Genomic DNA, 15,913 nt, shown 5'->3' with positions numbered 1-15,913 from the left:
ACTATTAATGATACTCTACTATGGTTCCAGAAAGGAGCTTATCATAACTGTCTTCTGAGAGGTTTTATCCGGCAACTGGTGGAAGCAAATGAAGAAACTTCCAGCCAAACAAAAGACCAAAGCTAGGGGAGTCTCCTGGAAGAGTAGGAGAAAGAATTGAGACAGCTGTAGGGGTCAAGGACACCACAAGAACTACAGACTAAAATAATATGGACCTGTGAGGGCACACAGAGAATGAAGCACCAATCAAAGAGTACACACAGGCCGGACCTTGGGCCCCTACACATATGTAGTAGATGTTGCAGCTTGGTCGTCAAGTGAGTCCCCTAACAACTGTAGTGGGGTGGGGGCTGTCTCTAAGTTTGTTGCCTGCCTTTGGATCTCTTTCCTCTAGCTGGGCTGCTTTGTCTGACCTCGGTGGGAGAGGATGCTTTTAATCCTGCTGTGATTTCATGTACTAGGGTGGTTTGGAACACACGCAGGCCTCCCATTCTCTGAGGAGGAGAGAAGGAAATGTGGGAAGGGAACGAGAGGAGGGTGGGAGGCTATGATCAGGATGTAAAGTGGATAAATAGATAAATAAATGGGGGGGGAGAATATATACCTCACTGTAGGCTTGGATTTTTCAACAAACCTACTTTATTTAGGATTCTTCAATGCTTCTACCTCCCTTTCACCCACTAAGCAGAAGTATGAGAGAAAAGAAGGTTATTAGGAGAAAGGCGTTGTATACCTCTTTAGAATTAATTCCTTGGGGTGAGTCTACTCTTTCTTTTCCAGATACCAGCACTCCAAATCAAATCCCAACACAAAACAGCAACGTGAATCAGCATGATTCAGCAGATTGGGACAAGACAGTGAAAGCCACAAGACTCAGTTGGAGTGCCCTGAGAAGTTCTTTGGAAGGTTTCTGTCTGTGAAGTCGAATGTCCAAGCACAAGACCAGTGCAATGATGTCGATCTGAAGAGCATTGTCCATGAACTTTCATATATCTCCTCTTCTCACAGTCCACCCACAGATGTCTTCAGCTGGCCAGTCACACCTCTTGCATGTGACAGTTCACAGCAAACATCACATGGTCTCTCACAAGACAGCACCCAGCAAGTCATCAAGTACCCTCTCATAAGCTCGCTTCTAGCAAAACATCACATGACACATCTTCCACCAAGACATTGTATAGATGAGGAGCTCTAACTCTGTGCAAGGTACTGTTTAGGAAGAAAGAATATCAGGGGAATCAATGTGTTTGCCTGTTTAATGGAAGAATACCCTTGAGTCTGGAAAAATATGATAGCTAAGGTGAAAAACAAACTTACTCTAGAAACTTGTGTTCTGTCTTTCCTCATCTGGTAGTAATCTGGGATGTGGTTTCCTGACAAAGAACAGAGCAACCCCAAGATCTGAGGTTCTGTTTCTATCAGGAACGGCTAGAGAGCTTCAGAGAGCCACGCACTAGGCAAGGTTCCCAGTCTCACCTGGGGAGGTGGAAATGAGTTTTCCGCTGGGCGTTACAGCTAGTTCATTAAACTGAGATTGCTAGTATCAGACGTCAGTGGAGACTCAGGAGTTCCAAACACCTATGATGATACTGAAGTGTTACAGCTCCTTGGTTAAGCTGCTGTGCTGAGCAGGGCAGAGGATTCCCACCGACAACAGAAGGCAGATCCGGTAAGATGTAGGCCCTGTGGGCAGGAAGGTGGGTCCAGGCTTGGCTGGTGCTCATAGTGGCAGTCAATGCTGAGCTCCTGGCAGTAGGATAGATTTTAGCCAGCCTGGATGGCGGCCCAGTCCTGGTAGTTCAGAGGTCACTCTTCCAGAATAAATGAAGAATCTCAGGGGGCCATGGTGGAATGCTGAAGGTATCTCTCAGTACAGAGCAGCTTTGTTTCTGGTGAAACCAGGGATTTACATAAAAAGGTAAATGGGCAGTGGGAGGGGTTCCGAGGGTGAGAGTGTTTGATTTGCCTGGGAATACAGGTGCCAGGGATACTTGATTTACATGCAGTGGTACATGCAGAAGTATGGACCTATCACAATAAGGAAACCTAGTACTTAGTTATCTTATGGGTAGGGGAGAATCTCCAGGTACAATTGAAGGCCGCTGGTGGAAAGCCAAGACCTTGCTACCAGGTACTTGCTAAATAGGTTTTCTCTTTTTTATTATTAATTTTTTTATTTTTATATTAATAACAGTTTATTTACTTTGTATCTCAGCTGTAGCCTCCTCCCTCATTCCCTCCCAATCCTACCCTTCCTCCTTTATCTCCTTCCTGACCCTCTCTTACGTCCACTGATGGGGAGGTCCTCCTCTTCCATCTGACTTTAGCTCCAGCCTGTAAACTTCTCTGAGGGCTATGTAACACTCCTTAGACGTTTTTAGGGTTCAGAGAGAGCACCACACCACTGAGAAAGGGGGTACATGGAGTCCGGTTGTAATATACTGAGCTCAGTTGTCTATCCGGAAACACCAGACTTCAACTTCACCAGCAGAACCCCACAGTCTTCAGTTTGTCAGAGCCTTGTTTCTGACTGACCTTGTTTACAAAAAGCAAAGCTACACGTTTCCATAAAAACTTCCTGACATGCTATATAAAGCTCATTATATTAAGTTTGGCTTATGTCCAATAATGGGACAAAGAAAAAAAAGAACCATAGAAATAATGAAGCTTCATGCTGCCACATAATGCTGCATTCCAGATTACCATATGAGTCTGTTGCCATGGAAATCATGGCGGTCTATGTTGTATGCTATCACCTTAGAGCAGAATCTAAGTAGTTAAAGGCTCACTTGTACAACCACTTTGGAGAGCAATCTGGCTCCATCCACAGCAGCAGCTTGTTGCACAGCTTCGTATGGCTTGTTTCATAACCAAAGGTGAAGAAATGGGGATAAAATGGGAAGCAGGACAAGGCTGTGAACCTCTAGGTCTGGCCTCTCCCAAAGACTCAGTTGGTCCAGTTAGTGCCCACCTATTAAAGGTCCTATAACTCCCCAAAACATTGTAACCAGGTAAGGACGAAATATTGAAACATGTGAGGCTATCGGGGGCTATGCTCATTTACCTTTCTACCAGCACTAAACAAGAACGCGTGCTTTCTCGCTGAGCCATTGCAAACAGTTTTTGAGTTAAGTTTTGGCCGAGTGAGGTGGTACCTCCTTGTATTCTGATACGCATTTCTCTTATGATAAAAATATTGGACATTTTCAATATATTGTTGGTCATTGATATTTCTTCTGGAGAATCTTTTCTTAAACTCATTTGCATCTTTATTAATTTATTGGATGAACTCCCCACATTTATTGCATTTTTGTGTTTGTTAAATATTCTGGATACTCATTCTGGGTTGTCTGAATATTTTCTCCCACTCTGTAGGTTGTATATTCATTCTTTCATAGTGGCCTTTTCTAAAAGCTTCTTAGTTTGAAATACCCACATGTACAATTTTGCCTTTTATAACCTATGCTTCTGTAGTCTTATCCAAGTAAGTGTTGAAATCTCCCATGAGTATTGTATTACAGCCCAATGTATCTGTAAAAGCTTAGCAGAGTCCATTTGACAAAAATCAGTGAGCTGACATTTAGTGACATAGACTTATAAGCACTATGCCTTCATTTCAATTCCTCAATCATTATGGAGTGTCTTTCCCTACCATTTGTTTCAAAATCTCACTCATCAAATATATCTCCGGTCTACCAGATTTTCATTTTCACTTGTTTATAATATATCATTCCTTCTTTCCACTTTGAACTGTACATGTTTTTACTCATAAGGTGTTTATTGAATTTAACATTTGTTTTCCAACACTTTTAACCAGTTAATGTCTTTTAATGGAGAATTTTGTTCACTTATTGTAGTGGATTGTAGATTGTAGTGGACAAGGATTTACTAATAACATGTCAGAGAAAAATGTTATTTCTACTTCACTTGGAAACTGTCTTTTCTTCCCTGTATCTAATCTTTATGGTTTTCTTTTCTTAAATCTTTTTATTTATTCATTTTACATCCTAGTCACAGTCTGCTCCCTCCTTTCCTTCTGGTTCTACTTTCCGTCATTCTTTCTCCTATCTTCCCTCCCCTTCTTCTCAGAGAAGACAAGCCCCCACCTACCCACCCATCCCAGCATATCAAGTCACATCAGGACTGAGTATATCCTCTGCCCCTGTGGCCTGGCAAGTTAGCCCTGCCAGGGGAAAGGGATCAAAAAGCATACAATAGAGTTCATGTTAGAATCTGCCCCCATTCCTCTTACTAGAAGACACATATGAGGTCCAAGCTGCCTGTCAGCTACATCTGTGTAGGGGACCTGGGTCCAGTCCATGCATGGTCCTTGGTTGATGCTTCAGTCTCCACAGTCCCCTGGGCCCTGGGTAGTTGGCTCTGTTGTTATTCTTGTGGAGTTCCTGTCCCCTCTGGGTCCTTCTCTCCTGCCCCACTCTTCCACAAGCCTCCCTGTGCTCCACTCAGTGTTTGGCTATGGGTCTCTGCATCAGTTTCCATCAGCTGCTGGGTAGAACCACTTAGAGAAAAGTTATGCTAGGCTCCCGTTTGCAAGCATAGCAGAGTATCATTAATAGTGTCAAGGGTTGGCTATCTCCCATGGGGTGGTCTTTGGTTGGGCCAAACATTGGTTGGATATTCTCTCACTCTTTGCTCTGTCTTTATATATGCACATCGTGTAGGCAGGGTAAATTTTGGATTCAAGATTTTAGGGGTGGGTTGGTGTTCCCCTCCCTCCACTAGGAGTCATGTCTAGTTAGAGGCTGGTCTCTTCAGTCCTCATGACTCCTGCTACTAGGACTCTCAGCTAGAATAATCTTCATATCCTCTCAGGAGCCTACCCTGTCATAGATCTCCAGCTAGTCACAGAGATGGTCCTGTCCAAGGTTTCTCATCTTTGTGGATTTCTATACTAATGGTTTTCTTTTTACTTCTTTTCCATGAATGTTTTTCCTTCTAGTGAGATCTATACACTTCATGCCTTCACAATGACAGATTTTTTAAAATTAGCCTTTTATTGTTTTTATTTATTTATTTAATTGAAGGTCCCTTACTGGTCCTTCTTCCTTGGTGGACAAGATCAAGAAAAAGGGGAGTACACCCAGATAGTACAGGAAGGATCATTTCCACACTTCCTTTATACACAGAACTAAACAGACAAGCACAGAGTCACTATTGTGGTTAGGATTCAGCAGCAAGGATGGGGAGGGATGAGGAGTAGGGGCATCATTAAAACATACAGTGCCCATCCTGATGATGCAGCCTTGCCAGGCCATGGAGGAAAAAGAATCCAAGTAGTCCTAATGAGACTTAACAAGCTATGGGCAGATGGCAATAGTGGAGAACTCCCCCTTTCAGTGAACTAGAGGAAAGGGATGAGGGGGAATGGGAGGGAGGGTAGGACTGGCAGAGTAAAGAGATGAAGCTTCAATTGGGAAGTATGATGAATAAAGTGTGAAAAACAAATTAAAATTAAAAAAACATACAGTACCATTGTGGTATGGTGGAGCATCTTTTAGGTATATTCCCAGGAGTGGTACTAGAGACAGAATTATTCCCAATTCTGTCTCCCAATAGACAGAACTATTCCCCAACTGGAAACAACCTAGATGTCCATCAACCAAAGAATAAAGAAAATGTTGTACATTTACACAGTGGAATACTTGTTTTATATAGAAAAAAAATCCCAAATGTTTGATTTTAGCAATAAAGACTCAGGGACCATATGCTGGGGTAAAAGCCTACTAGCTCAGAGAAGCAGAGAAATCACCCAGTGGACCTTGCTACTCAGCTCCCATCCCAGAAGAAAAAGCTTCTCTTACTCACATGGTGTCACAGATGAAAAAAAAAAGCTACCCTATTTTCCTATTATTCTTATGTTATTTCTATATCCCCCTTTTTGTCTAACTATAAAGGAACACAGTGTCCAGCTTGGTTGTATTTGGCAGTCTTAGGATTTAGTATTTTTAAGATCAAAGTTCAGTAAAATGTTCCTGTTAGTCTCATCTGGACTCAGCAAATTGAATGTCCTGAGTTAGTCTTTGGGTGGCGTTTGTCAGCTTAGTGACAGTCCTGACTATGTAGAACATAGCAGTCAACTCAAAGATGTCCATTCTTTATGCAGAACAGGCAGCAGAAGGAGCATAGAGCATAACCGGGTGTTACACAGTCCACGTGGATTCATTGCCGAGGGTCTCATCATCCTCTCGGAAACCTAAAAGGTTTGGAGTGGCAGAAAACCTAAACATTTTAAAGGCCTTGTTCAGCAGCTCTCAGAAAGGTTTGGGGACCATAATCTATTACGCACACTCGAGGTACACAAACTTTGGTCCTAGTTACTTGCTACAGGAAGTTAGATGAAGCTTATTTCTAAAATTAGCTTAATTCTAAAATTACCTTGTATAACTAATATAATTATGACACAAAGTATATGCATAATAATCTTATAGATTTTGAGATAATGTTTATACCTTGAAAACTGAGAATGAAATGAAAACCAAAAGATTATGAGATCGGTGGCAATAGAAAAGTCCCTTATTTTCTGTTTCCCAAAACCAGGTGGCTCTCCTGATATAGACAAGAATTTTCTATTTTCTTTTAACATGCATGCATGGGTTTAGATAAGGAGAAAGCCACACTCCAACCCCAAAGCCAGCTTTAATTTTCAATTGACTTGAGAACACATAAAGACAGTGCATTTGCCACATATGTCTGTAGAGGGCAGAAGAGACAAGATGGAGGTGGGAGATACCACTTGACAAATTTACTTCTTCTGTGACATTTTCTCTTGATAATGTGTCCTTTTTCTTCAGATGTTTCATTTGTCCAGTGGTCTCTGGATTCCTTTGTTACATGTTTTTATTCTCCTGGAAAGTTAAAAACTAAACCTTACCGTACCACTTACTCTTAATAGGGCAAATGTTTTGAAAATAGAATAATAGAATAATAATAATAGAACAATAGAATAATATAAAAAGTATTATCTCTCAATTGAAATTTAAAGAAAAAAGCTTTTTTGAAATTGTAAAACTAAATAAACTTTAAATGTATTTACTTTTACAGCAAAAGGGACATTTTTAAATTCAGCCTGCCTTTGCAAGTGGCTTTTAAGTTTAATCATTAATCATTAATCTGATATGCCCACTTCTACCTCTCAGGTGTTGGGATCAAAGGTGTGTGCTTCATAAGTGCTGGTATTAAACCATCACACCTGGGCCTAAGTTTTTCTCTACTTGGTTTTGCTCTGTATCAGGCTAACATTGACCTCAGAGATCTGCATGTTTCTGTCTCCCAAGTGCTGTGATTAAAGGCATGGGTTAACACTACCCTGCTCTTTTTTTTTCTTTTTTTATGTTAGTTCCAAATTACTTAAATTTTTAGAGATTTCGAAAACAAGTTTGAAATGTAGCAACCTTTTGAAGTTACTTAAAACATTTTAAATCTCTTAACTGTTTTTAATATCAAACAAGAAAACTCTCCTTTTTATTTAATAAGAAAATACATTAGTTTGAACTGATTGACCAACCTGTCTGATAACACCTCTCTTTATTCAGGAGCTCTCTCCTGTTCTAATCTAATCTTTATCAATTCTGATGGTATCCACAGATTTCACCTTTTCTGTGGAAACTATGACAAAACCTCTTCCCCAATGTAATACATATTCTGGTTTCCATTCTGAGGTCAACACATCTTTAAAATATACAGGTTGATTTGATTCAGCAGTTTTTCTATACTATCCAATGTCTCTCTGCAGCTGTTGTTCCTTTCCCGTTAGCATTTAAAATTATTAAAGTTAATAAATCACTGGGCCATTTATCTCTGGATGTCTTTTTACGTCTTTCTGTTTATTAAGATGTTTATGTATTTATTTATATATATTTTAAAGTGCAATTAGATCTTTCTATAACTGCTTCTCTGGTAATATTGTGTGATATACCTGTAAAGTGCTTTATGTTGTAATCTGCAAAATGAAAAAAGAAATGTGATTCATTTTACTAGAGACATATGCTTTTGTACAAGTATCCTTATAATAGCCATAATGTCTAAAAAATGTATAATTACAGAACCAGTCTTTTTAGAACTTAAAGCCCATTTAAATCCTGAATACGTATCTATTGTACGGTACACATACTTTAATTTTATAAACTCTGCAAAATGAAACACAACTATGTGTCAAATATTATTTCTTCAGATACCTTATGGGTTACTTCCTGCAGGTAATGAAGTTTGGTTATACAAAGAACATTGCCTTATAATTTTCTTAGTTTGTTGCCAAGTAATAGAAAATCATTCTTTAAAACTTTGCTGTTTCCGTTCCTCAACTGAGGAGCATCTGAGCTGTTTTCAGCTTCTGGCTATTACAAATGAAGCTGCTACAAACATGGCAATAAGCAAATGTCCTTATTGTATACTTGAACATCTTTTGGATCTATGCTGAGGAGTGGTGTAGCTGGATCTTGAGGAAGCACTATTCCTAATTGTTTGAGAAAGCACCAGATTGATTTCCAAAGTGGTTGTACAAGTTTACATTCCCACCAGCAATGGAGGAGGGTTTCCCTTTCTTCACAACCTCTCCAGCATGTGTTGCCACTTGAGTTTTTGATCTTAGCCATTCTGATGGGTATAAGGTGAAATCTCAGGGTCGTTTTGATTTATATTTCCCTGATGACTAAGGATGTTGAGCATTTCTTTAAGTGTCCCTCTGGCATTCGATTCCTCTATTGAGAATTCTCTGTTTAGCTCTGTATCCCAATTTTTAACTCTGCCCAGCAGGGTGCCAAAGCAGATGCTGAGACTCATAGCCAAACTTTGGGCAGAATGCAGGGAATCATATGAAAGAAGGGAGAGATAGAAAGACCTGGAGGGGACAGGAGCACTACAAGGAGAGCAACAGAACCAAAAAGTCTGAGCACAGGGTTTTTTGGATTTTGTTTGTTTGTTTATTTGTTTTCTGAGAATGATACTCCAAACAAGGACCATGCATGGAGATAACCTAGAACCCCTGCACAGATGTAGCCCATGGCAGCACAGTGTCCCAAGAGGGTTCCCTAGTAATGGGAACAGAGACTGCCTCTGACATGAACTCACTGGCTGGCTCTTTGATCACCTCCCCCTGAGGTGGGAACAGCTTTACCAGGCCACAGAGGAAGACAATGCAGCCACTCCTGATGAGACCTGATCGACTAGGATCAGATAGAAGGGGAGGTGGACCTCCCCTATCAGTGGACTGAGGACATAGGGAAAGAAGGAGGAGGGAGGGTGGGTTTGGGAGGGGATGAGGGAAGAGGGTACAGCTGGGATACAAAGTGAATAAATTGTAATTAATAAAAAAGTAAATTTTGAAAAAAAAATAGCAAGAGAAGAGAAAAAAAAAAAAACCCTTTGCTGTTAACATGGTGTTTCTTAGAAATTCTGAGGCTTCTCACACATTTCCTAGTAACAGCTGGGCAATTTCATGATTACCTTTGCTAGAGGGCCTGGTAGACTGATATGTGTTATATCCACAAGATGATGATTGCTATTTCTGATTTCTTGTTGTAGTTGACTAAACAGTGAAGTTCATTCTGGATCACCTGGAATAAGCTCAGCCCTTTCAACCTTTCAACGTGGAAAACACCTCTTTCTGCAGATTGTGAGTCAGTAACTACATTTAGAGAGTCATGAAAAATCACATTAATACTGTAGGAATGGCATACAACTCTGATTTTTGAACTGAATCATAAGGCTCTGGTCCACTTTACTTATTTTTCCTGACTTATAATCTGCCCTTGCATCAGTATAGAAGGTGGGTTCTCCAGAAATTGGTGTGTCTTTTACTATTAAGAGGGAGAATCCAGTTAGTTCCCTTTATAAATTGAAGTCTCTTGTTTTGGGGATACTTGTTACTCTCCTCCAAAAAAAAAAAAAAAAAAAAAACTACTACAAGCTCTTTGCCAATGTTCATTTTTCTGCCCACCATGAGGCAATTTCAGCATTAGTAAAGGTACCACAATTTCTGCTCTGTCTATTCCTGCTAATTGACAAAGTCTCATTTTTCCCTCTCAGAATCAATTCAGAATTTTTTTCTACATAGATATTTAAAGTTTTTAATTTGTTTACATGCATATTTTGTTTACAAAATATCCACTCTAGGATACTATCTTCTCTTTGCACAAGAATTACTATGGGAGAATGAGTAGAAGGCAAAATAACTACAATCTAGCTTTGGGTCCAAAAGATCCACATGTGCATCCTGTAATTTCTTTTCTAGCAGAGCCAAATCTCTCTCAGCCTCAGCTGATAATTTTCTTGAACCATTGAAGTCAGTAGCATCTTGTAAGGTTTGAAATAAATTACTTAGCTCTTGAATAATTAATCCAATTGTGGGCTCTAGCCAATTAATATTTCCCAGCAACTTTTGAAAATGATTAAGAGTTTGTAATTGATCTAACGTGATTCGTACGTTTTGTGATTGAATTTCCTGTAAACTGATCTGATATCCTAGATAACTGACACAATCTTCTGTTTGTATTTTTTCAGGAGCAATTTGTGATCCCCAGCAAGGTAAAAATTCTTTTTACCTTATAAAACATTTTTCCCCCTAAGGCATTTGCACCTGAATCAACCAGTCAGATATCAGCCATATAATGATAAATTTTAAATTGAGAAAACTATTTATAAATTATTTCTAATGGATGTTGTACAAAATATTGGCACAAGGTGGGACTGTTTAACATTTTTTCTGGCAAGAATTTCCAATGATATCTCTTTATTGGACCACTATTATTAGAAGTTGGTACTAAGAAAGCAAAACTTTCCTTATCATGCTCATGCAAAGGGATTGTGAAAAAAACAATCTTTTAAATCAATTACTATATAAGGCCATGACTTAGGTAATAATAAAGGCAATGGGATTCCAGGCTGTAAACAGCCCATTGGCTGAATCATCTTATTTATGGCTCTTAAATCTGTTAACATCCTCCATTTTCCTAATTTCTTTTTTTTTTTTTAAATAAGAAATGAAGGGGAATTCCATGGGCTGGTAGATTCCCAAATGTGTTGAGCATTTAGCTGCTACTGTACCCGCTGCTCTAGTACCTGTAAAAAAAATGTTGTTGTTTTTTTTTTTTTTTTTTTTTTTTTTTTGTCATAGGACATTGATGCAACCAAATAGGCTTGTTAGTCAGCCATTTTAAAGGTAGGGTGGTTTGTAACTTTGAAAGATCAGCATCTGTCCCGCCCTGCTTAAGGACAACCCAGACAATATATGACTGTTCTTGGTAATACCGCTTAGACAAATCCTTTATTTCATAGTTTGTTTCTGAGATTGGAGGAATGTGAATATGTGTTTTCCACTGCTGTAAGAAATCAAGTCTCCATAAATTCATTGCCATATTAGCCGGTATTTTAATTTTCCTATTTGTCCTATATACATACCCATCATGCTTTTTATTTTGCTTGAGATAAAGTTCCAGTCCCTAGAAGCTGAATACTTACTTCCTGAAGAGGCCATCCTGGATGCCAAGGTTTTGGTGAAATTATGTTACATTTGCTCCTGTGTCTACTAAACCTTCAATTCCAATGACATTTATTTTTAGCTTAGGTCTCTGATCATTTATAGAAGTTTGCCAAAATATTTGTCTTGTGGTCTTTCTCAAATTCTTTTTGTTTTATCTATTGAAGCTGTTCTGTTGGGAGCAGGGTAGTTTTGAACAACAGGCCTTAGGTGATTTAATTGCTCTGTGGGTGAGTTTCTCCTATACTGACAGGGAACGATTGAATCAAATTTGATGTTGGGGCTTGCAGAAGGCTCTCTTGTGCATTTCCCTACAGCCAAGGGGTTCTTTGCCTATCCCTTGTTCATCTGCACTCGATCTTCCAGTGCTGTCCTTTGTCACACCTTCTGCATACCCCAGAAGGCTGGGATGTTCTTTTTGAATTAAATCTAGACAAACCATTGTTTCTAGGAATGCCTGGCCTACAATCACTTTTCAAATGGCCATGCTTACTACAATTAAGACATCTGCCATTTTTATTTTTTTAAGACTTAGCAATTATTTCTATCAGATTAGTATAATAAACATGAGATCCAATATCAGCCATATCTCTAATCCAATCCTCTAGTGGTGCTGATCTTGCCTTTAAATGTCTAGTTACTGTTTTGCATTCTGAATTTGCATTTTCAAAAGCCAAAGATTCAATTAACATTTTCTGATTTTTGTATCTGATACTATTCTATTTACAGATGAACTTAATCTTTACAGAAAAAAAAAATCACGAGAACCACACAAGGAGAGCAACAGAACCAGAAAATTTGAACAAAGGGAACTTCCCAGAGACTCATACTCCAACCAAGGACTATTCATGGAGATAACCTAGAACCCCTGCACAGATGTAGCCCATGGCAGTTTAGTGTCCAAGTGGGTTACATAGTAATGGAAAGAGCGACTGTCTCTGACATAAACTGATTGGCCTGCTCTTTGATCACCTCCCCTTGAAGGGGGAACAGCCTTACCAGGCCACAGAAGATGACAATGCAGCCACTCCTGAGGTGATCTGATAGACTAAGATCAGAAGGAAGGAGAAGAGGACCTCCCCTATCAGTGGACTTGGGGAGGGGCATGCATGAGGAAGGGGGAGGGAGGGTGGGATCCGGAGAGGAGGAGGGAGGGGCTTATGGGGGAATACAAAATGAATAAAGTGTAATTAATAGTAAAAATAAATAAATTAATTACAAAAAATTAGTGATGGCTTCTTTTGAGCCTTGCATAATTTTTAGTAAATAACTCGGACCTCTTACCTGATTCTTCAACCTTATTCCAAGCATTTAAAGCCACCAGATGACATAGAACCAAGGTGTGATCATCAAATTCAGACTTTGTAAATCTGCATGTTGACCTTCACCTAGCAAGCGATCCTAGGAAATATCAATAGCTCTGGCCTGATATCATTGTTCTATGACCTTTGCTTCCTCTTTCCAACATAATTGCCATTGTAACTGAGGACCAGCTTCCGGTATTTCTGTACCTAAATATTTCCAGTCTTGGAGGATAGTCCTGTTCTGAGTTGCCCATGAATTTAGAATCTGCTTCACATTGGATCAATGCATACCATAGGAGACAACCACTTCCTTAAAGCTCCTCAAATCTGATATGTCTGTAGGATGCCATTTAATTTTATTGTAACCTTGAGGGTGCCTATCATCTCCTGGTACTGTGTGACTTATATAGTAACTGAATAAGCTAGGGTTGATTTTCTAACAGTATTGGGCCTGGGCCACCCCCTTTCAGTTTCATTATGAAGTGTCATGGTAGGCTCTTGTTTAAAATCTTCTGTGGCTGAGAATATTCCTTATTTTCATGTATAGATCTTTCTAAGACTTGCCTAAATTACTCTTTCTGTGTCTAAATATTTTTATTTTCATTTATAGATCTTTCTAAGGCTTGTCTTTTATCAATCCACTTTTTTTAAATCAAGTACAGAGGCATTATGGTTATTAAGAATAAAGTATAATGCCAAAATGATAATAATTATAATTGACATAGGGACAATTTCTGCATAATCACCTGTTTACAATAAACAAAAAGTTCTTGGATTAAAAGTTTGTATTAGGGATGAACCGCACCAAACAAGAAACAGGCTTTTACAGTTCACAGTATCAGGGTTCACAATGGAATCAAATATCTTACAACGGACTACTACTCAGCTATTAAAAACAAGGACATCATGAACGCTGCAGGCAAATGGACAGAATGAAAAAAGATCATCCTGAGTGAGGTAATCCAGGCCCAGAAAGACAAATAAGATATGCACTAACTTATAAGTGGATATTAACTTTAAAGTACAGGATAACCAGGCTACAATCCACAGAACCAAAGAAGCCAAGTAACAAGGAGGGCTCAAGGAAGGATGCTTGAATTCCACTCAGAAGGGGAAATAAAATAGAGATCTGAAATAGATGGAGGTAGTGAACTGGGGGGGGGAGAGGGACAGGAATGGGAATAGGGGTTGGGATCAAGAGTGGGGAGGTAGAAGGCTGGGAAAGAGAACAGAAACCAGTAGGGGGATCATCTGAAATGGGAGAGACCTCCAGGAGTCTATGGGGTAACCCTAGATGAGACTTCTAGCACTGGGAAATAAGGAGCTTAAACAGGCCATTTCCTATAGACAGGCAGGACTTCCTATGGAGAGAGGGGAACACCACCATCCGCAAAACCTTTTGTGCAAAATTTGTTCTGCTTACCAGTAGCAGGGATAAATATGGAGTAGAAATCGAGGGAATGGCCAACCAATGACTGCCCCAACTTGAGACCCATCCTATGGAAGAGAGCCAACCATGACAGTATTGATACTCTGCTATGTTTGCAGACAAGAGCCTAGCATAACTGTCCTCTGAGAGGCTCCATCCAGCAGCTGTAAACAAATGCAGAGACCCACAGCCAAACAATAGGCAGAGATTGGGGAGTCTGAGAGAGCCAAGAAGCAAGGACACCCACAAGAAGACCTACAGAGGAAATTAACATGGGCCCATGGGACCTCACAGAGACTGAACCACCAACCAAAGAGCATGCTTGCACTGGATCTAGGCTTTCTACACATATGTAGTAGTACACCTTGGTCATCATGTGGGTCCCCTAATAAAGGAATTAGGGGCTGTTTTTTATTCTGTTGCCTACCTTTGGATCCACTTCTGCTAGCAGGGCTGCCTTTTCTAGCCTCAGTGGAAGAGGGTGATCTTGGTCCCTCTGTGACTTAATGCACCAGGGTGGATTCGTACCCATGGGAAGCCTTCCCTTCTATGAGAAGAAAGGGAGCAGGAAATAGGAGAAGTTGGCCTTAAAGGTGGAACTGGGAGAAGGAGAGGGCTGTGATCAGGCTGTAAAGTGATTAAACAGATAAATTAAAGGAGAAAAAAAGTACAGGCTCCTTCCAAACTGGGTGCCTGGATTGAGCTTGGTCTGCTTCAACACAAGAGGAATTGTAAGAAGAAAAGCAGTTTGGGACACCTGAACTGTCAGAGATGGAAGGAAGTGGATGGCCCAAGGTGTGGGAGGGATGTTTGGCAACTGGGTTGAAGAGATTGCCTTCTCCCTGCTGGTATACCACAAGTCCCTCTATTCTGGTAAGAAAGGGCCAGCCTGAAAGAGCCAGTCTGGGGCTGCCCGATGTTCCAGGCATGGGCTGAAGGCGGCTCACAAAGGCTTGCCCTCCAGGGAGATGATGGTGCTGCTACCTACCTTTTCTGCCAAGCTGCAGTGGTCCGCGATCTCCTCGGAGCAGTTCACTTGTAATTCATGCTTGGTTCCTGTCAGCTTCATGATGGAATCCTTGGAGGGGGCACAGATCATTTTGCTCTTAAGGGGCCCAGAAGATGAACACCAGGTCCTCATCCTTGCTCTCCTTGGTCTGGCAGGTTGCGTCATTGGAAGCATAGCAGCAGTCCTTACCTGGAAATATTTTGACTAAAGGAATGAAGGAATAGTGCGAAGTCTGCAGCACATCTGGTACCAGGGTCTCCTTGCCTCCCTCTCTCTCATTGTCCTCACTCAGGCAGAATAGCCCTTTTTCTGACCCTGAGACTTTCACACTTTCATGTCATTGAATACATTGATGATAACATCTGAGACAGCCACACCAGAGGCCATGTTTCCTCAATTGAAAAGAGGTAGAGAAGAAATAAATTGGGACTTTGTACAGATGTTCATTTAGGTGTCATCCACCCAAAGAGCATCAGACCCGTCCGATACCTTTTTCTCAGAGGCGGGACCTGGGGTATCAACCCGCATGCAATCAGACATGCTCTTCTCTGGGTATTTATTTCTAATATCAGAGATCAGACCTCTACTCTTGCCTGATGCGTCTAAAACAAAAAGGGGGAACTGTAGAGAGCTGCGGAATGCTATGCCTTAAAGATGGAGCTGGTTTCCGCCTTCCA

The 15,913-nt window shown here is 40.4% G+C and overlaps 1 pseudogene; it reads right to left on the bottom strand.

Moving 5' to 3' along the window:
• Nucleotides 1-15,164: 15,164 nt before the first annotated feature.
• Nucleotides 15,165-15,623, bottom strand: LOC110564696 (cofilin-1-like; annotated as a pseudogene).
• Nucleotides 15,624-15,913: the final 290 nt, after the last annotated feature.

Source organism: Meriones unguiculatus, chromosome 12 (genome assembly GCF_030254825.1).
Source record: "Meriones unguiculatus strain TT.TT164.6M chromosome 12, Bangor_MerUng_6.1, whole genome shotgun sequence".
Lineage (NCBI taxonomy): Eukaryota > Metazoa > Chordata > Mammalia > Rodentia > Muridae > Meriones > Meriones unguiculatus.
The sequence above is the reverse complement of the archived record's forward strand: the minus strand, read 5'-3'. Positions and strand labels throughout refer to the sequence as shown.